The sequence below is a fragment of the Athene noctua genome, chromosome 2, assembly GCF_965140245.1.
Source record: "Athene noctua chromosome 2, bAthNoc1.hap1.1, whole genome shotgun sequence".
Lineage (NCBI taxonomy): Eukaryota > Metazoa > Chordata > Aves > Strigiformes > Strigidae > Athene > Athene noctua.
The window spans coordinates 155,695,149-155,721,156 of NC_134038.1; the positions used below are offsets into that span (position 1 = coordinate 155,695,149).

General features: G+C 40.5%; 1 protein-coding gene across 2 annotated transcripts in view; it reads left to right on the forward strand.

Moving 5' to 3' along the window:
• Positions 1–26,008, forward strand: part of ELMO1 (engulfment and cell motility 1) — a 306,139-nt gene that overhangs the window by 218,152 nt on the left and 61,979 nt on the right. The window contains exon 1 of one of the 2 annotated variants that reach the window (XM_074900797.1): positions 4,301–4,709. The exons of the other annotated variant lie outside the window; for it this stretch is intronic. The gene's annotated coding sequence lies outside the window, so the exon portion shown is untranslated. Of the gene's footprint in view, positions 1–4,300; positions 4,710–26,008 lie in introns of those variants that run through there. 2 annotated transcript variants of the gene reach the window in all.

A 26,008-nucleotide genomic window follows, 5' to 3' on the forward strand; every position in this document is an offset into this window, starting at 1 on the left:
GTTTCTTATGTGTGGTTGTGGTGGCTTTCTTCTTTTTGTTTGTTTTTTTTGTTTTTTAAGATCAGGATATTTTGGTTCTGCATTAAACATGAGGCATTTTAGATCTTCTTGGAGGTGGAAATGGAGCCTACAGCCGTGCTGTCTAGACTAGGAAGTCTCCTTTCACCACCCAGACTACGTGTAATCGTTTAGCAATAGGAAAACTGAGAAATATTCATATCAGTTCCTGTAGCCAATTTCAGGATTGTTTGTAGGCTGTCTTTGGCTTAGCTGAAGAACTTCAGTTGTCAGAGAAGATGAAGTATTGCAAATTCAACACCCCTAGACAGTCATCATCCAGACTGCTGTTGTCTATGACCAAGACTGTTGTATGAAGCTCTATAAAGCTCTGATTTCATTTGTATAAGACAAGTGGAGTTTTTCTTTAGCGCACCTGCCTGCATCTCAAAGGCTTTTAACCTGTTTTCATCCTCAGAATGGATGAAGGGAACAACTTGCCCGGGGGTACAGGAAGAGATTTGAATGCTCCTTGTACTCAAAGTGCAGGAGAGGGTAGCAAATATTGAACGTGCACATTGGTGCTTGGGTGATGGAAATCAAATCTGGCCATGCTTTGCAGAATGAAAGGTTCTGTGGTTTTGTAATTCCTGTAGACCTTCCTGGGTGCTGTGGTGGCACATCACCTCTGAAGGTCACATCTAATCAGATTTGCAAAGCTGTGTTACTGACAGTGTTTTCAGCAGCTTATATATCACTTGGTGTTCCTAGTCAGATAAGCTTTGTGGTTTGTAGTAAGGTGTCTTAAGTGGCAGAAAGGATAGATATCTCTTTATGCTGTGGGCCCAGCATTTTCATTTGTGTTTATGTGTTGCTATCCAAAAACTTCCTTCAGATGCAGTAATATTAGAAGAAACAAACAAACAAAAATCCACAAACCTGCTAATTTGAAATAAAATTGTAGGGGGCTCCTGATAAAGGACGTATAAGGTTTTCTGCTATTAGGATTTGGGGAAAACCAAACTAAATGAGTGAAATGTGGCCTTGAAAGTCTCTGAAATACTTGTTTGTATTATCTGCAGCCTAGGTCCTAATTGCCACTTCAAGAATACAGATGTGGAAGGGAAATCTGTAGGCATTCCTACAGAATAAATGAATGGGACTAGCTGTTCCTGGTGCAAATCCTCTGCTTCTACAAATGGACTTTTGAAGGGCTGGAAAGTTTACTGAGAATTGGCAGGTAATTTATGGCACTGGAAGAAGAGTCACTGGGAGCCAACCAGAGTGTCTGTGACTTGGGTAAGTGTTAGTAGGTTAACCATCTTCCCCATGTAGGTATCTAGGCTAAAAAAAGTAAAACCCATGATCTAGAAGGATGAGTAAGCATTATATCACCGTTGATTGTTCCTCAGCTCCCACACACAAACAGGTCTTAGCCCATGACAGCATACTGCTGAGAGCTGCTGTCGGATTGGCAAGTAACAGCTTCGGTGTGAAGCCTTCCTGGAAATCTTTGATCCTTTTAGTTGAACAACATCATTTTATCCCGCTGTCTTAGAAGATTTTTCGTAAATCTCGTTTATTATGTTGCTTTGAAATTGCCTGGATTTTTCTAGCCTTGAATTTTTGATCTCCCTTAAAAGCTTTCTTGGGTATTTGTGCCCTGTCCTGCTTTAGAGTGCAGCGAAATTCTTAGCCTGTTTATTCTCACACCACAAGATTGGGAGGAAAAGAATTGCAATTTACAGGGGAGATTACTAAGAAAAGAAGGTGACAATGGGTGAAGTTTCTTAAAGTTATATCTAACAGCTTGCTGCTGTCAGAAGTAGGGTTCTCTGTCACTTCTGTTCCTTTCCTATGGCAGGAAAAGACCTTAAAAATGGGTCTTCTGAGTTCTTGACTGGTTGCCCTAATCTGGGATGCAGTTTTCTCCCTGTCAGTGAGTGAAATGAAGATGAAGAGTTTTGGAAATTTGGCCAAGGGAATGTTTCTCCAGATACTTCAGAGTTTCACTGTTAATCATGACGTTTGCTTGCAACAGCGCCTTGTTTAACAAAGCACAGCCTAATGGAGAGTTTTGAACTCTGTGTATCGTACAACAGTAAGGAACAATTTATTTTATTAGGAAACTCTCCAGTTTAATATTGGCTTAAAAACAAAATCAGTATAGAGACCCACTAGGAATGTCCCAGTTGTTTTTTGTTGTCCAGTAGCATTTTATATATTTATTTATGGTTTGTGTGACTATTTTAAGCTCTACATATTGACAGCACTTCCAGTCCATAAGACACGACAATAACAGCTAGCAAAATGAACGTTGGAACTGCTGAACTGCCTCATCATTCACACAGAAATGACGGCGTATGGTTTACACCCTCAGACCGCCCTCTCGCCTGTGTGATTCAGGTTGAAGGAAAGGTGAGAGAGGGGTGGAACTAGATAGATTGCTTTTTTCCCAGCAAGTCCTGTCAGCGAATCTAGGCTTTTTAGTTAGTCACCCTTCCCCTAAAATGCATGTTGAATATCTTTCCACAGTTTAATGTTTCAGAACTGAAAAAGTGACCGCAAAAGCCTGCAAGCTCAGGGTAATGATTATAGGGATAGTGCTGCAGGAAGTAGGAGATGGTGCTACTCTAAAAGAAAATGAAAAAAACAGGAGGAGCAGAGCATTGCAAGAAGTGAATCGTTACAACATCCTGAATCATTAAAATATACAGTTCTCTTAAAAGCTCATTTCTGTGTCAAAAATTATAATTGGGTGACAGGTGTCCTGAAAAGCCAGATCTCCTGGTGTAGCTCTCTGTTCTTGGCCTTGCTTTTGAGCCCTAGACCAGTGGGCTTCAAAGACCTTCCTGAACTCTGGATTAGGCCCAGGTAAAGGACATTTAACAAGGAGTGTTAAATTAAAAGAATATTTATTATTCTTAAGTAATAAATACTTAAAAGAATATTTATTATACAAGGAGAGAATCTCCTGCAAGGAGAGAATCTGAAAATCTACCTTCAGGGCTCTGTCATGATGAATTTTAAAACTCCGCTATTTATGATGGCTAATGCAGTGGACTTCTGTTACTAGAGCAATACAGGAATAATTTTTTTTTTTTTCAGAAGGGCCTTCATTTTTTAGTTTTCTTGTAGTTAAATAAATTAAAATAAGTGTCCATGAAAAAGGAATGTATCTGCCTTTTTTCCATCTGAGATTCTTCTCTACCACCATTATAATGGTATGTCAGTGTCTTACAGTCTGTCTGGGCTTGTCTTTGTGGTATAAATGGATTCATTTAGATACTGTCCCTGGTTTGGAGTTTCAGTAACAGAAGCATGGAGGGAATAAACAATTTTTCCAGGTGTCCGAGAGAAAGTCTAAGGAGCACCAATAAATTACCCTCAACTGCCAAGTCCCTTTGCTGACTTGATTGCTGGTCTGTGAATCTTTTCTCACTCTCAAATGTTGCTTCATTTTCTCTTCTGACCTAGTCATCTCTCCTTTCTTCTATTGTCAGAAGATAGGACAGAGATTTATATCCATGGGTAACAAGCCTTTTGTGCGTGAATTTTCCTGGCAATATGTTTCATCAGGCCCTGGGCAGAAGAGGGATCATCCAGAGTAAAATTAGGGTCACCTTCTGTGGGTGCCAGATATAATTTTGGAAGCCCCTTAAGCAAAACAGCAGATTGCTTAGGAAATTTCATAATGGTCATGTCAGATTTTGACCTCATTTTGGACAAATGCAATTTGTGGAACTAGGAAGTGAAATCTAGTATTTTGACAGCCCATACAGTAGTCTTGTCTTGTGCTGGTCCATTACTCAAACTTGAAATACAAGTAATGTGTATTACATATGTACAAAGGGAGTGCAATTCCTTAGCAAATGCATGCATGCAAGTGAATACTTCTCATGTACGTATGTTCATATACAGATGCGTAACACGGTGTGTTTGTGCAGGGAGAAAGTCAACTCTGTGTGTACTTTCCCAGCGTGTATGAAAAGAGAAAGCAAACTCACAATCGAATAAGCAACGAGAGCAGAGGAAAAAAAGATGAGATTGCAGTTGATTATGAGCCTGGCAGCAGATGTGCTACACAAATCCAGCCCGCTGCATCCAGGCTGTTTCCATGGCGATGGAGCGAGTAATTGTGGAGCTCCTGCACGCTCCCCCGCGGCCCCCGCCAAGGTGGACGCGGGCGCCGGGTCCCCACCGGCGCTGCCTCGCTCCCGGGCCCTGGGAAAAAGCCAGCAGGCGGAGAGGGGGAGACCCAGAGATGGGGGGAGCTCCGATTGATGTATTTCCCCTCGCCGTTCTGATGGTAAGGTACTAGGGGAGCGGCGCTCTTCCTCGGAAATATGGTCTCCCAAGATGCTAAATAAATAGGCAGGAGTTTCCCCGAAGCGGGAGCGGGCTGCGATTGGCTGCCGTCGTCCAGCCGTGCCAATGGGAGCCCGACGGGCCGTCGGGTACCCGCAACATAAGCAAAGCTACACACTCGCCCCGGTGGAGCAGGGACCGGGGAGCAGGCAAAGGTGTGCAAAGGAGGGGTCTGCTCCTCTCACATGGCTATGCTGAGGACGGATCTCGTTAGAGAGCTTCGTCGGAGACCATCTGCCGCTCGCGCGCGTTGTGCTTTCCGCAAAAAGCAGCATTAAGTCATTCGCTCGCTGTCGTGTGGGAGGCGAATTTGTCATCGGGAACGATGGAGCTACGGGATCTCTGTAAGTAAATCAGTGTACTTCATCCTGCTATTTCATCCCCGGTACAGACGAATAAATGGTTTCAAGGAATGGCAAAAACAAATTAGTAACAACTGCAAATAGCGCGAAGAATTTCTCGGTTTTGTTTAGCATGTAGCGAGCGAGATGTGTTCTTCCTAATGGTTTCAGGCATTGGACAAACTAGTTAGCTGTTTGCACTGCTGTGAGTGGTTGTTTAACCTAATTAAGATCAGTCTGTGAAAGGATGCTCTATTCTCCAAGGCGTTTCAGAACACCTAGGTGTTTGAAAAGGAAAGCAAAGCACATGGAGCAGAATTTTGCTGGCACAAAAGTCCACAGTGACCATATGTAGCCACTAGCATTTGTGATGTCAGTATAATAATAACAGGCATGTTATTACAGTGGTTTGTCAAGCATTAGTTCAGATCCTAAGCCAAGAAAACACGAGTTGCTCATCATTCATCACTGTTCAGCACTGAGAATCATTGCTTTTCCTGCCCTTTATGTTCTTTTTTTTTTTTTTTTTAATTAATTTCTTCTTTGGAGGAGGCTTTTAAAAAACACATTTAATTCAAAAGCTTTCCTGTTCGTTGATAAAACAGGTGAGTACATGAAAAGTGTGGAGAGTTTCCTTTTCACCATTGTGGGGCATGAGTTAGAAGTTTATTCCTTTGCCTGTCGGGACTCTGCTTTTGATTCTGTAAAGGAAAAATGGTATATTTAGAAGGGGAGAGGAGGGGTGTGTGCAAATCTGTCCCTCTGTAACCCTCTGGGGTTACTTGAGTTACACCAGCCATGAATTCAGCTCAGCATTGTTCATGTTTTATCAGGTATTTGCCGTTAGACTGTGAGCTTTGCTGCACAGAGCTCTAGGATGACTCTCTGCTTAACCCTCTCAGCGACTGTAGTCATCCTGTCTGGTTTGTGAAAATACATAGGAAAAAGGACAGAAATAGGTACAAAAAGATTTAGAAAAAACTTCCTGTATTTTTGCTCTCTGCTTGAGCTAGTCATGTGTATCAGGAATTTTATAGTAACCAAACTAGGTGCAATCATCATATGAAGCTGGCTGCTTTTTAGGGATCCATTTTTGGTGTCTTGTGTTCATTTTAGAACTAAATGAACAACTTTCTTTCCCAGTGTTGAGAGCTTCTGGGAAGTCACACTGCTGCCTGGGAATCTCAGGCTGAGTGTGATTTTATTTATTTTTTTTAGATATGGATTAACTGGTCAGCTTTGCTTTTGAGATACTGCCTTGCAAGTTGTGGCAGGAAGATGTGTCCGTGGAGCTCATCCCTTCAGTTAAAGAAATCAGCGTCATCTTAGAGTTGATGCTGGAAAGAATTGTCAGTGTTTTCAAGAACTGTTTGATCAAAATAAATTAGAAAAATACAGAACATAGAATTCAGTGTATCAATACAGTGAGCACATCTGTTAGTGAAGGCTATATTAAGCTCCTCTGTGTACTTTTGAGTGTTTAACCTGATGTGTCATAAATGTAAGAGGACCCCTCATTACGCTTGAATTATTGCCTTTTCTGAAGACATAGATGTAAGTCACTTTTCCCTGTGTTTCACAGGGATGTTTGTGTCACCTTTTATTGAAATGATGGCCTCAGGCATCCTATGGCACTGATCTGAAAAACAACTTAATTTTCCTAATCTATGCAAAAAAGAGATAAAAAATAAGTATTGCAATGCTCATTTTTGTTTAGCAGCAATGCAAGTGCCAAGAATGAAATTTTTAAAATGAAACAGATATTTAGCTGCTGTATTGCGTTCCCCAGGGGCTTGTATCATTCATTTGTATTCACTTAGCACTGATGTAGCTGAAAATCCCATCACGTATGGCAGTCTAGGCAAAGAGGTGTGCCTACTCCCCATCTTGGAGGTGGGTGCTTTGATCTAGGCTGAGATATTCCATAAAAAGCTGAGGGAGAACTTGGACTCTTGCACACCTGGACATGGTTTGTTCCTGGCTCCAGGCTGGTCATCCTGAATACATTTGAAATACATCAAAACGAAGCTCCATTGCTCCTTTTGGGTTCTTTTAATTCTATACCTACTACGTTCTGCTTTATTTTCTGATTGATAATGTGAAAGCCTAGGAGAATATTGTCTTTTAAGGTCACTGCAACTCTTAAGATGATATTTTAGTTCTTGTTAGCACTCCAGGAGAAACCTCTCAAGTTTAGTCACTAGCATTAGGCAAATACTGTGTGACTGATAGAGTTCCTATATCTCCCATAACCTTGTTTGAAGGGATTTGTTTGCTTGTCTATCCCTGTGCATTAGCAGATAAAAGGAGGGGGACAGGGAGGGTGAGAGACAGCCTATAACTGCTAAGCTTTGCGTTGGATCAGTCTGTCTGAGAGCTTCAAACCACAGTGGTGCCTGAGGTAGAAAAAGTCATGCTGCAGTCAAAGCCATGCTTGCATTAGATTTTTGACCTGATGGTGCAGAGAACAGTTGCTTGTCGTTAGTGCTTGGGGATGATCTACGTGGGAGAGGCGTTTCAAATTCCCAGGCTATAAGAGTTCCAGCAACAGAGGAGTGAGTAGGCTTCAGTGAGAGCTGTGGCATGCTGGCAGCAGTTGGAAGGATGCAGAAACTGAAAAATGCTATCTTGGGGTAGCTTTAATTGGTTGCATTGGAAAACACTTCGTTCGATGGGCTCATATGTCTTCTAAAATGCTTGGTGCCAGACCAAATTGGCATACCTCCATTGACTTTCACGAGAAGCCACCAGACATTGATCCGATCTTCAGTCTCATGCTTACGTTTTTCTTGGAAGAGCAAGATTTTTACAAAGGCAGCAGGTTATTTTTCCTCTCTATTTGCCTCAGCAACAGTAATGTTGAAAACCTGAGTGGAATGGGCATTCCACAGGTTTTAACTTGTTTCCATGGGCTTTAAACTTAATGGGTTATCCTTCATCTGCTCACAGAGCCTCATTCCCATATGTTAGTCTATACTGGAAGCATAGAACAGAAATCCAGAAGGGAGACTTTATGTGTGTCCAGAGATACTAAATTTGCATACTTCATTCTTTCCCTGGATCTTAACCCTCCTTCAGTTTCAATAAAAACATTTTGGTCATTCATGTTCTAGGTAAACATATGCTACAGCCACCAGTCTTCAGTTTTGCCTCAGTTGTATTTTTGTTTTCACCCTGTTATTCTAGTAAGTAGGTACAACTTTTACAGAAACTACAAACCAAATACTCTTGAGGTGGTGTGTTTACATCCAAATGAATTTCAGACAGTTAAAACTCCAAGTGAGACTAACTGCTCAAATGAGAACAGTTCCTTATTTCTGTGTCTGGAAAAAAAAACATTTTTAGGAAAAGTTACTCCATGCTAGGACTTGGCTTACATAGGGCTTCATGCCAAGTCACAGAAAGCTCTTGCTCCCCATTCAGTACATGCACACTCGCATCTCAGATGGCAAGTGCACACAACAAAGCAACACCAAGCACAGAATAAAAATGGGACAGCAGTAAAACAAAGACGAGTGAATCGTGAAAAGCCCATTGATTTGCTTGACACCCATTTTGTTCAACATTGTGCAGTGCTAATCTGAAAACTCCTGTGCGTCACAAAAAGTTTTCAGAACAATAAGAACTGTCAATTCCAGCAGATTTTACAGACCTGTCATTATTCTTCCATTGTCTTGAAGCACTAAGTGGCATACAGAGGGATTTTTGGCAGGCATTCAGCAGTGGTCTCGTAAAGAGGAATTGCTTGTCACTACTTCACATATGTTATCATTTGCAATTAAGAGTTTAGGCCAGCTCAGGCCCCTAGAAGCACGTCTGCCCCCATCCGAGGGTGCTACTTTCATGGTGCTCATTTATTTTGTCTCTTGGAAAAAACACAACCACAAACCACCTCTTTTTACTGTTCTTATTTGCAAAAATGTAAAGGCAAGAAATTATATATATGTCTTTCTACATTTTGACTTGATATATTCCAGAGAACTAGAATACTGTAATAAATTAATATCCTGCCATACCAGCTGCTCCTTCAGAAAGGCGGGAACAACTGCAGTGATAGCCACAAGCAGAATTTTTTATTAACTCCCTTTCACTTGAGATGGTATCACTGGTACTTCTCTTAGAGCATCTGGATCCTCCCCTACTCTAGTGGAGCAAAATTCCTTCTGCTTCTACCCGATGTTCTTTCACTCCATATGTTTTACCCTCCAGTTAAGAAACAGAAGCATACACACCCACCCATCATTAGGAGCTACAGCCCCTCTTAGGGACATACCCCTGTGAGGAGAAGCATGATGGGAAGAAAAATTGGTTTTTATCAGGGGGACTCAGTTTTGAGTTCTTTATCGAGACCCAGAAGCCATGTAACTGGACAGTGTTTTGTCTTCCATACTTACTCTTCCAAGCGTAGCATCATCTGCATACATGCCTCACACAAATAAAGTTCCAATACAGAAAGGGTCATGACATTCCTTCTGAAAATGAAAATGTTGGTTTGCATCCTAGGTATCAGTAACTTGCAGAACCCATATGTATTCAGCATTTTGAAAAGTCTGTGAGGCATAGATCCCTTTTTTGTGGACTTTACACAAATTCTGGCAGGCTTTGCTACTTAAGAATTTAGTGGTTTTAAAAAAACATGTGAAAGTCAGACCTCAGAGGACACATATGACCTTCATATAAACTAGAACTTTGATTAGCTGTAGTTTGGGCGTTTAAAACTCCTCTGTAATGCACAAAATCAATCTTGTAATGGGGTGAAAAAGGAGATCTTTGTATTAATGCTAGCACACTGTCAAATTAATACATCAAATAATATACTCTTATCCTGAATTGGTGGACTGCTTTTATCAGTACTTTTGATGTGGCAAAGAAAAGTGCTTGTTCTGTAGCTACAAACCCAACTCTCTTAGTCTTCCCTTCTCTTTGAACTTCAATTTTCTTAAGATGTGGAACATCGTGATACAGCGAGCAGCTTTCACAGCTAGGTATTTCAAGATTCATATCCAAAGCTGTATTAGAAGCCACACAAAGGGATTTTCTTTTAAATTAGGTTTTCAAATATATGTAACCTTCTAGCTTGACCTCTGGATCCACTCCCAGTCTGCGTTTCAAGAAAAAGAATCTACCCACACGTGGTTATCTCCAGTAAGATCAAAGCTGCCACTGTATTCTGACACTTGTGAGAATGAAATGGATTTTTTTTTTTTTTTAAAAAAGTGGGGGAAATGGTAAAATGATTTGAATGAGTTCACATTTATAAAAGAGATGCCCACGGATCTTGGAAACGAAGGGAAGACTTTCAGGATTAGCTGCAGCTCTTCTGTTCAGAAGCAGCAGAACATTTCTTTATTTGTTGGCTTCGCCAAGGTAATTAAACAGACTTGAAAACATAAACAAAACTAGATTTTCTAGATCCCTACAAATATAGCTCTGCAAGTGCTTTGCTGCGAAAGTTAATAACCTTCTAACTTCAGATTGGGTTTTCTACCTGGTGCCTAACAGAAGCCACTGCAAAGGACGGTGTTATTTTATGCTGCCTTTGGATCCCCTCATCAAGGTGTGGTGTCTTTCCCAGTTTCCACCCTTCTCTGACAAAGGTGTTAGTTGTCACAGATTTGTCCAGTGAATCCTTCCTGAAGGACTGCCATGACTGTCCCAGTAAGTACCTGCAGAGTGAGAAATGCAGCTCTGTTCATCTACTGCTGTCCCGTGTGAAAGCAGCAGAGCGGCTTTGCAGAGTCTGTCTGCCCTCTGTGTAGATCAGGGGCATAAGGCACAGGGGAGTCAAGGTGTGTGTTTTGCTGTGTTGTGCCCTTGCCTCAGCAGAGCCCTTGGCTTTCAGCTAGCTGGGATGTGCCAGAATGTGCTGGAGCTACTGCCCTGAACCTGCTCCAAAGGAAGCATGTCCTAGATTTTTGTCACCGCCACAAGGTTATCACCTCTGCATCTGATAATACAGCATGATGCTGAGGAACGTTGTGGCTGCAAGAACCTTGCTCTGCAAGAAAACTAATTCACGATCCCTGTATTCAACACAAGGGGTTAAAATGTACCTGTGGTACTAGCCAGAGGAAAGGGCTATAGATCAACCAGTCTTCTCTCCTGACTCTCTCTGTGCCTTCACAAGGGACTTCCTCCTCCCTGCCTCCCCATATTCGCTATGGAATTAAGCCATTTGGCTGACAGAAGCCCCACTCAGTTTTCAGAAAGGGGAGGCTCCCTGGCATGAGACTCTTTATTGTCGGTGCAATCTCTTGGTGTCATGCTTTGAAACAGCTGCAGCAGCAGAGGTACATGATGTCCATGAAACCTCTCACTTCTGCACCACTAGCTGCTTTGGTGCATAGAATAAATAGGCAAAGGCTTGAATTAGAAATACCTCTGATGCTTTGTAACTGCAATAAGAAGTTGGATTATATTTATATGTTAATAGTTGGTCTTGAATTTTTCTGCCTTTAAATGCTATTACAACCCAGTTAAATATTTAATAGAAAAGTAGAAAGTGTAGTCACAGTTGCTTCACAAATAAATTCCTTTGTTCTCACTTCTCAATTTACCTTTTAAAATCCCCTGTTCAAATTATCGTCCTGTCTCAATCAGCAACACAATGTTTTGGGGTTATGCTTAGAATGTCTTAAGTCCCATTTTCAATTGCAAGTGGAACTGTGCTCATTTCTATTGATACAGAAAAGGTACCAGTGAATTTCAAAATAAGTTCTGCTTGTTCATGCATGAAATTATATACCAGCCCACCTTTGCATGCAGGATTTCCATCGTTCAAAAGTCACGGGCCTCTACTCCAGACTGAACTTTGTACCAATCACAGTAACAGTTTTCACTGCTAAAGGTTATAGCCCAGCGAATTTCAAGGCTTTGAATTTTTGTTACATATTTAAGGTAGAAGCTAAAAACTTTTGACCAAGAATTTTTTTGATGCAGTGAATATCAAGTGTTTCAGGCCTTAGATCTAGGCATTAGAGTTTATACTGATTTGGTAAGACAAACAATTGCTGAATGTGTGTCACATTTTTTGGATTCTAAAGCACTTTGCTATCAGGTTTCAACTAAGGAGGAAATAGTCACCTTTCTAATTCTTTTAACTGTTACTGGGTATTGGTAATTGAATGAAACTATTTTTTTCCAGAGAGATACATGACAGATTTGTAATGTGAAAAGTATAGGAAAGCCCTGCACCTAATTATAAGATTTCAAACTCAAACACCAGAATTCAGTTGCTGCTTGTTCTAAAAGTTTTCCTGAGCTATGATTTAAAGGTTTTATTGCACCAAAATCCAAGAGGTTGTTGCAGTTTGCAGTAATGGGCTGCCAAAAGATAATCACAGTGTGTAGTTTGTGTGATTGGAAAGAAACGTGCCCGTTTCATCACTATCTCTTGCACAGGCAGATACCTGGGCCTGAATCCAGATCCTTTTAGATCATGCCCTTGCTCTGGTGTCCTCGTCATTGCCAGTGCATCATTAATGCTGGCAAACCGTGTAACCTAACGAGGGTATTGTGCATCACACAGCCCATTTGGAGCATATATCTGTGGCACCCATGAAAGGTAAACGCAGCAGGTTGTGTGGGAGTTCTGGTGCAGAGCACAGGGTTTTGCTTTGCAATTCCAGTCTCCTCAGTAGTCTTCATTGCTTATAATGAACACTGTACTTAGGGTGCAAACCCAGGAGCTCCTTAAAAGAAACATCAGTGCAGAAGGTGAAACCTTGGCTGTGTTGAAACAAGTGCTAAAACTCCCATCAGTTTCAGGCCAGTCCCTAGAATGAAGGGGGTGTCTTCCTTCTAGAGTGAAATGGTCGAATTGTACTGTGAAGTCAGTCAAAAAGCATCTTCTCCTAAAGAAAATGAAAGATGTCAAAGAGCCCTATGTGAGTCAGTTGCAAAACAAGCAACAACTTTGATTTCTGATATATAAAAAACAATGTTTGTTCCACCAGGTGTAACAGCTTGTTACTTGCTTTGCTCTCAGGATGCAGGGAGAAAGAAAAAGAAAGTACTTGAAGCAAGTTGGCTGCTACAGTCCAGCAGCACAGTCAGTCAAATTGTTTCATCATTCCAAGTCATTCTGTAATAGCAGTGATTTATCTTGCTGCCATTCAATTGTCCCCTGTTGATAATTCCAGTTTTGTCAAGAGATAGCAGAGATTTTGCTGAAAACCTGCAAGCTCCTCTTACCAGAAGTGAACAGTAGGAGAGCAGAGTAAGGCTACCTCCTTCTCATTGATGCCTATAAATAGCCCGTGCTAACCCCAACAGCCTTAAAGATGTAGGGAATTTAAAAAAAAAAACCCAAACACTATTTTTAAAACCACCTTGACTCAGCAGAAGTAGACATGTGCATTTTAGATCATGATAGGTTGATAATCAAGCCCTGCTGGGAATGCTTAGCTTTTTAATTCTGGCTGTAGCCTTTTACATTTATTTTAACTGTGCAGTGGACTGGTAAAAGTCTTGATAGAATGGCTAGAAAGGAGGCTTTATATAGGTATATATTAAAACAATAATGCCTTTTATTACAGTTTTTACAATTTAGTTTTCTGTTTCTTCAGTTTTCTCTGTGTATGTGAGAAAGAGAGGAGATAATTTAACCAAAGTGCATTTAATTTATATCTAGGAACAGGTTGCTTAATAACAAAACCTGTTGTTCTCCATTGTGCTAAGCAGAACTAGTCACAGGAGCCATTGTATGGATTTCAGTGGGATTACTCTAATATGCAAGTGCTATCCAAACATGATGTGAGCTACTTTGAAAAGTATATGAGGCTTCTTAGGAAAGCTGAGTCTCTTGGTCTTGAGGACAGAGGAGGTTTTTAATATGACACTAGTATGCATGCATCAAATTAAAAATTATTAGAAAATCCGGGTTTATGTAATAGAGGGAGTTAGCCAGGATGCTTGGCATTGCTGCTGTAAGAAGAAAAAGGGTTTGTTCTGTGTGTATAGATGCTATAAATACTCTAGGAATACTTCATCTTTTGGTTTGACCTGTAGTCCTAGAAGACTTCTTACTAATACAATTCATGGGCTCATCACTGGAAATGTAGATTTCTGTAGAACGTGCAGATCTCTGTATTGCCAGGTTATTTTTATTTTTCCTGTGATTATAGGCAGACTTAAAAGACATCCTCAAAAAAAAGGTAACTAAATTAATGTATATACCATACTGCCAAGTGTATAAGTGAAACAAGGCTGTACAATGGCCTAAAGATGTTACATACCATTTAAATTATTTTCCTGTTGATATTAGCCTTGAGCAGTTCTGCAAATATTTTACCAATAAAAAGGTAAAAGTTTGAAAAGGAAGGAAAAGAGCAGATTTCTGCTATATTATGTGTATTTTCAGGCTTGATAGAAAGGAAGATTAAGCTCTGTGTGTTTGACAGCAGCAATTGATCACTTGAGTGAGATTTCTGTCTGCTCTGCTCTTAATCCTGTGGTAATTTGAGATCCTTAACCACCAATTTCTAAACATGATAATCCAAACCCCCTGCAGTCAGTTTTGTTGGTCTCATCAAGAGCTACACTGAACTTTCTGGTCTTTAAATAGGAAGTGGCTTAACCTAGCAGCCAGCTAAGTGTTGTTAGATTTTCTTTTAAATGAGTTTGACGGATCTAGTAGTTGGTTTCAGCATAATGCTTAGATGTCATTCTTTTCTTTGGGTCTTTTGAGGATGACCTTCCTGCAGCAATGATGAAAATCATCCCTGCTTAGGAATCCCACCTCTGGCAAAACTTCAGTTAGTATCATGAAAAAGAGCTTTCCTGTACAGGCCGTTCACTTTGCTCACTGATCTGGCAGTCCACTGTTTCCCTGAGTGCTTTGCTTTTGTAAGTCTTGCCTTGCCACAGGGTAAATAAGAGAGAATACTTCATGGTAACCATCAAAGATTTCTTTGAAATATCAGTATGAGCTGGCTTTAACAGTAGCTGGCTCTGGTGCAGATAATCCTACCCTATGTGTTCTAGATTGCTATTAAAAAGAACAAGAAGGGGAGCCAGTTGTTAGGCATATTGCTGTGCAACCCCTTCCTCCCCCAGATGCTGTTAATGAACCTTCAGAATTAGGTGCATCTCTTTCAACATACTAAATCATATCACCTTACTTTCCTCTCAGTTTTATTTTAGAGATTTATTCCTATAATAATTTAGAAGCCAAAATACCAGGATAATGCTGTAAAGCCAGCATCCTGTTTTCAACAGCATGAGTATTAGGCTGTAGTTCTTTATAGATGCCATCCACTAGCTTTTCATTGACATTGGTGGGCACTCAGGTTTGCTCCAGCTTACTATTAGAGAGGCATAATAATCTATACTGACCAAAATAATTTTCACCCAGAAGCTGCCCTCCAAGCGTATCATAGGAACAAGCTGCAGAGACACACATGACACTAGCTAGCAAGCTAGCTACCTATTAGATATATGCTAAATTGACATAACTGCTGCTCTCTTACATCGTGTAGAGTGGCAAGAAGGTCATCTTTTCTGGAGATCTTTAGTGTGCTTAATTAAAACCAGGAAAACTAGTAAAGGGACTTGTCTCTAAAGCTCTGGAAAGGTGAATCAAAGTTCCTCTGAGTGTTACCAGAGCAGAATGAAAACCAGAAAGTACTCAAATCCAAGAGAGAAAAGCAGGGTGCAAGTCCTTGGAGCGTTTGAGGGCAAAGAAGAGTGAACAGTAGGAAAAGCAGAACTGTAAGCCAAGATTTTTTGTAGCTGCCAGTCTGTGTTATGAAGGGAAGGGGAACATTGGGAACATTCATGCCATATCCAGAATGGAAATACCAAGACCAACTTTGAACAAGAAGATATTCTTTGTATTTGGCTGGATGCTGTCTCTGAGAAGTAGCAAAGGAGAAAGCACTGTCTGATGGTGTGGTTGTTGACTAAGTCTGACTGACACGGTCTGCTTCAGTTCCTCCATCCACTACAGATTTGTTGTGCCACCTTGAACCAAGCAAGAGAACTTCACTCTTGCTCCCTGGCTTTCTGCTTCTGACACACCTGAGCAATAACACTGTCCTGCCGAATGGGATGTTGCAGGTATAAGACATACTGAAGAGTCAATGCTGTGGTTCAGAGCAAGCAAAAATAGACTTGAGCCTGTAGGGTTAAGATTTCCTTGCAAAGGGTCTGCAATAAAGTTTACAGATGTAAACCCATTTTATTAGCCAAGTACGCTTTTGTAGTTAAAGCACTACGATTCTAGTTTCTTAAAGGAGATGTGAAATTTCCTTTAACAAAAGTAGGTTTGTAGGGAAGCAAGCATAACCAGTGATATGTGCTAACCCTGAAATTGTTCCTGATGTTCAGTTATACTTATTTCTCTGGGTCCAAATGAAGGCTATCTTTCTTCAAAAGTCAAATTTGTCATCATTAAAGCCAAATTTGGGTTTGAAAGAGCTAAAATGTGAATAAATATACTTTATAATATACTGTGTGAAAATATATGATGGGCCATAACTGGGCTCTGTTAAGATTTAGAGTAGACCAGTGATGCCAGTTTGGTAGTTGATTGAGCAATGTTGGGTCAAGTAAAAGCTCACGGTCATGGGCTGCTTCACTGGTGCATGATTGGGATGGTCCCGCACCATGACCAGAACCAATGTGTCCTCCTCCTGTGATTGTATCCTTTCTCAGAACAAGATGTAGGCCTGCTGTGTCATAGGAAGGTTTGCCGGTTGGCTTCTTGGGGAGGGAGGAATGAGGAAACTCTCAAGAAAAGGAGAGAGAGGGAAGAAGAGAGAGAGAACATATTAATTGTTTTGGAGACAGAGATTGAGAAAAGTATTTGCGTAATTTCTGTATCATTTACATTTTCCAGTGCTTCCAGTTACATTTAGATGCTTTAGTTCATCAAATCAAATAAAAGAAAATGTAGCACCTTCACCATGTTGGCCAAATAACAATCACCTTCAAGGAAGAAAACACTGGAAATAAAAGAACAAGCTACCAAAAATGTGCCCCTGAGTATAAAAAAATGCTGAGTCCTAGGATGTTTCTGATGTTAATGCTTTGCCTCTCCACCCCCTTTTTTTCTTTTTCTAGCTTGATAGTGGCAGCTGATACAACAATGGGCTACTGCCCAATTTTACACTTAAGGTACACAGTCACATTTAGAACCTGACAGCGTTCTCCTTCTCAGCTATGAACACTGCTTGCAGCCCACAACTGAAACAATTAGCTATAAAACAGAAAGCAGCTTCATAAAAAAAATAATTGTTCTTCATGTTGCAGATACATTTTAAGAATTTGTTAAAAGAAAGCAAAAGAAAAAATTAAAGTAGACAGGTGAACAAGCCTCAGAGTACTTAAGCAGATCTTATGGGTTTTGAGAATATAAATGATTTAAATGAAAAGTCATTTGAGAATATATAATAGAAGGGATCTGACAACAGCAGACAGAGCAGAATAGAAATGGTAATGTTACTATATGTACCCACTTGCACTAAAACCACAAGTGATAGGAGGAATTTGAACTAACCTCTATGAACATGTATCCTTATAGCTCTTATTAATGGGTTGTTCTGTTCCTCTCCCAGTTTCTCTTGACCCTTTTCTGAGGGTTAAATTAATCCCTTGTGCAGCTCAGCTGAGGATAATGAAGTTGCCCCGAGGTACGAATGTAGCCATTGGGTTTGACCTACAGAAGGCTGAGCTTCTATTCTTCACTGTGTTGTCAGGCAGTTTTGTTTATGCTGGATTAATTAAAAATACCCTCTCCATTCCCCAGGCTTACATGCTCTCCTGCACAGAATAAAGGAGGTTCCAGTGCCTGGCCTCTCAGCCTATCCACGCCTATGCAGAGACGTAGTGGAAAAAGCTGCTGATGAGGGGGACTTAATGACCCTGATCGTGTTTGTGAGCAAAAAAGACTCCTGTTCTGATAGAGCCGATGGGGGCAATGTTTATGTAGTGAGGGACAGTTTGGATCCCGACAGGCTGTTGCCTGTGTTTCTGGAGCCATAGGTATTGCTTGCATTTGGCCAGTAAGGCCTCTTGTTTGCTGGAGGTGAAAGCAAGGCATTAAAGCATGTGGTCATCTAGAATTTGATCTAGGGCAGATAGACTGAAATGCCTGTTCCAGCTGATACCTATTAGATTTTTTTAAAGGTTTCAAAACAGATGCCTTTCTTTTACTGCTTTAATACATCACTGTCCACTAATGGTACCAGTTTTGGGTCCAAAATCTAGCTTTATCCAAGTGTGAGTGACAGATTGGAATCTGGTCCAAAGTCAACCCGTTGTTCTGAGAATTTTGGCTGTAGTTACTTTCCTCTTTCTTTTCTTCCTTTGACACACTTTTCTACCTCGCTTATCTTTTATTCCCACATCCTTCTTTCTATCACGCCAGTGTGCAGGTACTACATAGTGGCCAGGCAAAGGCCGGTGCTTTGCTGCAAAGGCATCAAGAGCAAAATAGCATTGAGAGAGAGGGATGTTGCCCTTATAAGAGCAGAGCAAGAAAGCATTTGGCCTCTATACCTCAGTGCCATGAAGCTAGGTGGAGCCAGCCAATTCTACCCTTCCCCTCCCTGTTTTCTCTAACCCTCTAATTGTTTGTGAATTGGGGTTTAAGCTGGATTTAAAATAGCCTGCGTATATTAGTTTATTCCTTCACAAAACAGAAGATGTGTTAGCACATCTGTCTTAGCATAAGCATTTCATTTCAGTGTTCAGTAACAGCAGAGACAGACAGGGTTTATTTGTCACGGACATCAATGGACAACTTCTGACAACTTGAAACTCTTCAGGGGTATCGAGAGCACCATTGTACTGAAATTTGAGAAAGGTTAAGTTTTCCTTATGGTCAAAACCAACCTGTGAACACCAAAATGGAATTTACGGGAGGTGCTTAACATGTACCAGTGGTGTTTCTGATGGCCAGGCTGTGTACCGGTCCTTTGCTGCTGTAAATGTTTGATTACTGGCTACCATCTGTCAAGAGGGTATTTTCAGACAAAGGAAAGAGTGGTGGGCCAAGACACACAAGAGTGGTGAGCTAAGAAAGACTTCTTTCAAGGTCTGTAGTTGTGTTGGATTTGTTTTGCACTGATTCTAGAGAATGCTGATTAATATAAATCATCTTGTATAGCGGCACTTGACCGAGGCCTATAATCATGCCACTACTTCAGCTGTGTCTGATTGAGAAGTCCCCAGATTAAGCAGAGCACTTACGGCAAGGAGTCCCCTCTTTGCCAGCTGGGAGGTTGAAACCAGCTGCATTCTGAAATTTGAAAGAAAGAAAGAATCTGTGAACTGCTTTGTAAAATGGTCTCTTCCTCATTATCCTAATCACATAAGTATGCTGAAGGCTGCAATCAGCTTTTTTCCTTTTTTTCTTTTAAATCAGGCACAAGAAAGGAAAAGACTAATGAACATTGAACTGAAAAGGATCACTTGGGTCATCCAGGTCCCATCCCTGCAACTCAGTAATAGACATTAGAGCAGAGAAGACCATTAAATTTCTCTTGCATCTGCCTTGTTGCATGCTTCAGGACACAACGTCCAATGCCCTTTATGCCACATAGATCTACATGGAGAACTGAGTGGCCTGTATAATGTGCCATAGTATAGATCAAGGGGACTGCTTATCTCAGGATTTCATTTCTTAAGTGAAATAGTCTTGTATCTGAAAATTGCATTTCTTAGATGAAGTTCCTAGGTAATGCAGAGGAAAGCAAAAGCACCCAACACTTCCAGTTGCCCTGCCGGATCTTGTTCTCCTAGCCCAGAGTGGCATAGGTTTAAACCCTGAGTGTGTGAGCAAGGCCCATCAATGAGCACAGAGAGACTAATACTACCTGTAGCATTATCTTCTCCTGTCCACGCTCTTAAATGTAATAGTTGCTAGTCTTCAGTGCTGGGGAGTAAGATAAAAGGAGAATGAATGCATGGAAGGATCAGATTATATGTTCAAGGTCATACAAAGGCATCTGTGGGAGTCAGCAATTAGATCTATGCAACCGAAATATTACCACAGTACATAAATTAAAGGGATAGCCCTCTTTCAGTTATTTTTTGGTATTTTAAGTGAGGAAAGAACCTTCAGGTAGTATCCAGACTGCAGTCCTTGCCAAGTTTTTAATTCCCCTTTATTCAGGTAGTGCAGATGGCTAATATTGTGCCACCTGTACTTCAGCAGAATTTCTGGGTATCCATGGACGTGTCAAAGTCCAGTCTAGTACTTAAACTCAGCCTGTAGTTTCTCATTACTATCTCCACGAGGTGGTTGTTCTTTTTTAGGAGTGTTATTATTGCTTTGACCTCTGTCAGAGCTCAACAAATAAGACTTGGCTTCACCAGCTTGGGATAGGGGCACTGTTTGCTTTCTGATAGGATAGGACAAACATTGATCTGATCAACATGGAGCAATAGCACAGTGGTAGCTAGACCTAATCTGGGAAAGCACAATAGAAGCACTGATATTGCAAATATAAAACTTGGTTAGTAATGAAGTGGAATGAAAAGTACCATGTTCTGGCAATGGACTGGTCTGAGTGCAGAAGAACTTTGAGCCCTAGAGGTCCCATAGTATGCTCCAGATGTATGTGTTAAAGAAAAGAAGAATTAAGCAGTTGTGGATATAGTGTACATATGACAAGAGCCTTTATCACCAGTAGATTGATCCTGTGAGATCCTGAGCATTATCAGCTATCAACATTTTTGTTGTAAAGCATAAAAATGGACTCTTAGTGCAGGAGACAAGACCAGAAAATTCTTCCTGCCAAAGAAAATTTTTAAAAGTATCTAGGAGCCTTTTGTTTTGGTGGAATGTCTGTGTTAAAAATGTTACTTTTGATAATTGGGTATATCTGCCTTGCATGTAACATCCCTGCTTTGCACACCAGATGAAAGTCACATCTGTGTCTCCATTTGTCTAACAAGCAGTTTTCCTGCAGGCTGTCTAATACTTACCCTGGGGGGAGTTTGTAGACCTTATCTAAAAGGAGGAATTACTTTGTTGTGGTTTTGACATGCTCTTTAAACAATATTCAAAAACCATCTGAAACCACATTATATGAAGAGGATCCTTTTTGTAAGTCTCAGTAGAGAAAACAAGAGTGAGAAATTTCCTTGTTCCATTTTCTGGCTTTACTCTGTTTCCTAGCCAAAGGCTAGGAAGCTGTTTAAGTCATAGGGCTTGGTAATTAATATTAAAACAAACGAAAACTAATCTAAAAGATTTTCTGCTGCTCTTCAGTGTCCTCATTCACCTGTTCCCCTCATCACTTAGATGAGTCCTAGACTGGCATGTATTTACGCGATGATTTGCTTTACAGATCAGAGAATACATTCCTCATCTGACAGAATAATTCTTATTCTTTAAACCATTTATTGAAAAATGCTTCTACTCTTCCTGCTTTAAGCCCTGCTCTGTTTTCTCCAGCCCTGTCCCATGAGCTCGCAGGATGATCAGATTGGTAGCCAGAGATGTGACAGGGTGCTGACCTACTGGGAGCTGATAGCTCTCTTGGAGTTGAACCCAGGGCACTCACAGGAGATGGTTTTGAACCTGAACTTCTCAGTACGATGGCAGTTAGTTGTAACAAGCACTCTTGCATTAGTTGTAATAGAAAGTGGTACAGATTTATGATGCTGGGTTTGATTGCCATTTTCAACAGGACTTAATCTCTGATTACGAAAGAACTCATATTGTCAGAAAATTGACAGAAAGCCCTGTGAGAATAGTTCTAGGGAGTGGCAGCCTTTGAGTAGCCAGCCAAAGGTACAGGCAGAAGCCAGTCCCACTACGTTGCACTGTCCTAGCTGCACAGTACAGCTCTGACCTGAAGAAACTTGGACAGAAACCAGAGGTTGGTTCCTCCTTCTCATCTTGTTCGGGCATGCCTGTAGTTTGGTGATGTGAATGTCAGCCTGCAAGAAGCCAGGCTTGACATCACCCATGCATTTCATTCCTGAGATTTAGCTGTAGGATTTGAGTTCACTTTTAAAGGCAAATACACTGAAATTTCATGATAAAACAAAATAATGGTTGCAGTTACAGCAGTAACAGCAGCAGCCAGATTTTCAAAAAGGAAGCCTTTTTGTTGTTTTGGGGTGTGGGGACGATTGGATTTTTGTAACACTAAATCTCAGTTTGGCCTTGGCAGGGAAATACCATGCTGCTGCTGCTGCTGGAACAAGACAGAGGAAAGGGCTCTTTAGGTTTGACATCCCTTTAGCTTTCCAGTATTCTGGAGGATCCCCAAGGCCCCATGGAAACCAGATGCATTCCTGCTGCAACAATTAACGTAACCGACCCTTGCAGGAAGGGAATACTGGGGGGGTGGGGGGGAACATTACAGTATTTTCTTTTGGAAAATTCCACTATTGACATGAAAAACAGCAGGGTAACAGCAAAGATGGATTGCAAATTTTGACAGCACCGACAGGTAAATATTGGCTTTGTGCAAACAAGTTTCTATAAATAACCCGTCTGCTCCAGAAACTCCACAGATGGCAGCAGGGCTGCCGGGGTATTGATTTACCCACTGTGCTCAGTGCAGAAAAGCACAGCTGTCAGCTTTGCTGTTCTTCTCGTTCTGAGTGTTGCTTCTGCTCCTGCTGAGAGCTACGTGCCTTGTTCACCATTTTCTTTGGCAAGTAGAGATGAAGATTAAGAGCCCAACAGAAATAATTTGAAAGAAAAACCTGCCAAAACATGAAGAATAAATGAACAAGTGCAGAGAGTAACTATAGAGAATGCTGTGTAGTCCACGTACCAAAAGCCAGCAAGAACCTGTCTCTCTTGCTCAGTCTGTATCAGGTAATTTAATACAGCTCCCAGGAGTAGTTTACAGAGGTCCAGGAGACCATGGGGGGCTTGAAGGAAAGCTTATGAGTTTGTGCATCATGGGGAGTAACAGGCAGAGGTTAGAGTTGAAGAGTAAAACCTGGTGCTACCTTTTGGGAAGACTTACATGCAAATGGAAGTTTTGCCAAAAATCCCTAGCAGCTGGAGGTGGCTTATAAATAAATGCCAGCCAAATAGGCAAACGCTTAAAATCGTCGTGATTAGGTTTTGGCTTGTATAACCCATTTGAGGGCAGTCTAAATCTCAGGATTATGATTTTCAGACAGTAGAGTCAGCCAGTGCAGCCACTGTCTCATTAACAAAAATGCTGATTTACAGGCATAATTTCTGGAATTGCTTTTTAAAGGAGCATCTTAGATAGACTTCATAATCTTGAGTTCCGTAAAAATGTTTTCCCATGGTGCAGGTTCGCTCCAAGAGCTCATCAGAAGCAGAGCTGTGTATCTCCTGGGGCAGACACAGTGTATGTCATTTGAAGGCATTTTTCTGCTGGTTTTCTGTGTAATTTCTGTGTTGTTACACAGTCAGTCCAGACAATGAAAGTTCCTCTGTCATTAGAGCTGCATCTGCATCAGGGATTGTGCAGCTTTTGCTTGTCATTTTGTCTTGTGTGGTGGCTTTGGGCTTTTTTGTTGTTGTTGTTGATTGATTTTGGGGTGTTTTGGGGTTTTTTTACAGTTATCTTACATAAAATGACAAAAAATTAAAAAGTACAAATCTGGACCAGTGGAAATAGTTGGATACGTTGTTGGGTTTTTTTAATTTATGTTTTCATTTCGTGGACTTTAAGTTTGGGTGGTATGAGCTGGATTTCAGTTCTCCTCCTGCACTTGCTGTGAACTCTGCAGAAGATCTGGCCCGCGGTTTTCAGCAGAGTTCCTCCTGGTGCTTGCAGTTAACAGCATCTTTTAAGTGCTTGCCTGGATGGAGGCCTAGATCAGTTCATTTGTCCTCTTTCTGCCCAAGTTTTAAATGATTACAGGAAAAGACAATTTGATCAACAAAAAGTATAAATCAAGAGTTATGTGCTTACATAAAATTCAAACTTGATGCGATTCTGTCTCAATTTTGGAAAAAATGTGAGTTGCCAAACGAGAAAGAATTTTTCCCAAGATAGACCAAGAATCTTTTATGGAAGAAGAACATGAAAAAACAGGGCTGTGAAAAGGACCATGCAAATACCTTTTTTGAGATAATTGGCATTACTTTAACTGTTATTCAAAGCAAGTACTATACAAGCTAGATAATTTATAAGTAGTAGGGGATAAGTTGTCCAGAGGTCTCCTGTCTGAGTTACAGAATGTTACTGGGCTGAAGGAGCTAGATGCTAGCCATTTCTGGAAAGGCTGCATATCTATTGCCTTCTTTTTTTTTTTTTTTAACGCGTTTTTAAGTATTGAGTAAGGAATCTCATTTGTGTTTTGTAGAAGAAATTATATTGTTCCATCCAAAGCTGTTCTTTTTCCATACTAAAATTCTGCCTTGTTTTGCTGCAACAACAGGCAGAGAGAATCTTAGCTTCTGAGTTGTAGGTCAACAACTTCAGAAATACAAGGACAGGTCAACAAGGTTGCACTGTGTGTGTGTGTGTGCGCACTGTTGCCCATTGTGGTTGTAACTGAGCCCCACACAACTTCTACTGACATTAAGATACCTGTGTCCTACTGCCATCCCTGTCGGCTTCTCCAGATCTTTGACAGTTTAGATGCTGCATTCTTCATCTTTCACAGCTAGATGCGTGTGATGAGGTATGGAAACTGCAAACTGATCTGAATATGATGTGCTAAAGGTTTCAATCCTGAATACATTTCAAGTGTTTTGTTAGATTTTTTCCTCTCTCATGTTATATAAATGTTGTTTTAATATAAATACTTAATCTCAAGCTGTCCCTGAAATCAGAGTCCACTCTCTGTTTTGAAACCTCATTTCTCACGTCACAGATTCAACACAGGAATAAAATACCAATTTGTGTCTGCTCAGAGAAGGAGGAAGGGAAAGAAGGGCATCCTGTAAAATGTACTGTCAGTTTTTCACTGCCTTGTACTAGTGACCTTGTACTTTAGTGACCTGTGAGCTACCATTTCCTTGTTCTCTCATTTGAAGTACAGTTCACGACATTTTCATTGTACTGTTATTGTAGTCTTTTTTCTTAAACCTGACCTGGGGGAAGAGAGGGAAGAGTTATGTGTTCAAAGAAAGCAACATCAAAATATTCCCAGCAACCAGTCAAAACTTCAGCTGGTACTAAGTCTAATAATTCTGTAGTAGGTGATGTAGACTGCTTACATGGGCTAGCCACCTGCCTGTCTCAGTATAATCATGGATAGTTGCAGACTTCTTTGAGGTCTTTTTAATACTTTTTTTTTTTTTTCTTTTTAGGAGATGTGTTTGTGTTTTCTAGTAGATGTTAATCAACAATACAGAGCCAACAGTGTTGGATGCAGTGTTATCATAATAGCTGTATCAGAGGTCATTTGGAGTTACAACAGTAAGGTTGACAGGAGCCTCAGAAATGTTGGGCAAGAGCATTAAATAAAATTAAAAGATAGAAAGTGATCCTCTGTGCCGGATGTAGTTACCTAAAGAATCTTAAAAGCCTGTCTGCAATATATGTGCCTACACCAGTGCAGAGCAGTTATTAGATTTTAAATTAATGTAATTGTTTTTTTCAGAATTATGTTTCTTTTTTAAGTCACTGAAGTTGGTCTTAGTTAATGATGGTGAGATCAGAATAACTAAAAGACAAAAAAATAGATAATTTTCAGTGTGATTAATTTTAAGACAAACTCTCACAATTACAGGGAATGTCTAAATTGCCAATTAAAAAAAATGCAAATATTATCCATTGATAGTACAAGCAAGCATATTGCATGAACAAATGTTTAAATGGCAGTGTGTACTGAGTCTACATATATGTGCAGTAGTGTACATGTATGTACATTAACAACAGACCTGTACATCCTCTGTAGTATTTTCTTGGGACAATGAGTTTTCATATCTCTGTGAGAACGTGTCACGCATTACAGTAAGCTAACGTTTTCCTAGGTTAATCACTAATCTGCCTGTGTACCGGTAAATATGTTGCCATGGGCACTGTAATAGCAGAACTGAGAGATGAGCTTTTGCCTGTTTAGAGCTGAAAAGTGCCTATTTTTACTTTCAATACCCACTTGCTCAATCACAAATGAGGATAAAAGGATAAAGAAGCATGTTCCACCGCCTCTTTAAAATTTAATTATAGAAACATTTTTCATATGTACTTTTCAATATGCAGATAATATTTACTATATGTTCGTTACTTGTAGTGTTTGGACAAAGATCTTTCATTGTTGGGCTTCATATTTCTTCACCATATTGTTTTACAAAGTTCATCTCCTACATATGATCAGCAAGGAGAAATCACATCCCTTTCTTCACTTCAACATGAACAATACCCATTTTGGGTATTGCCGAGTCCCATTATTTAACA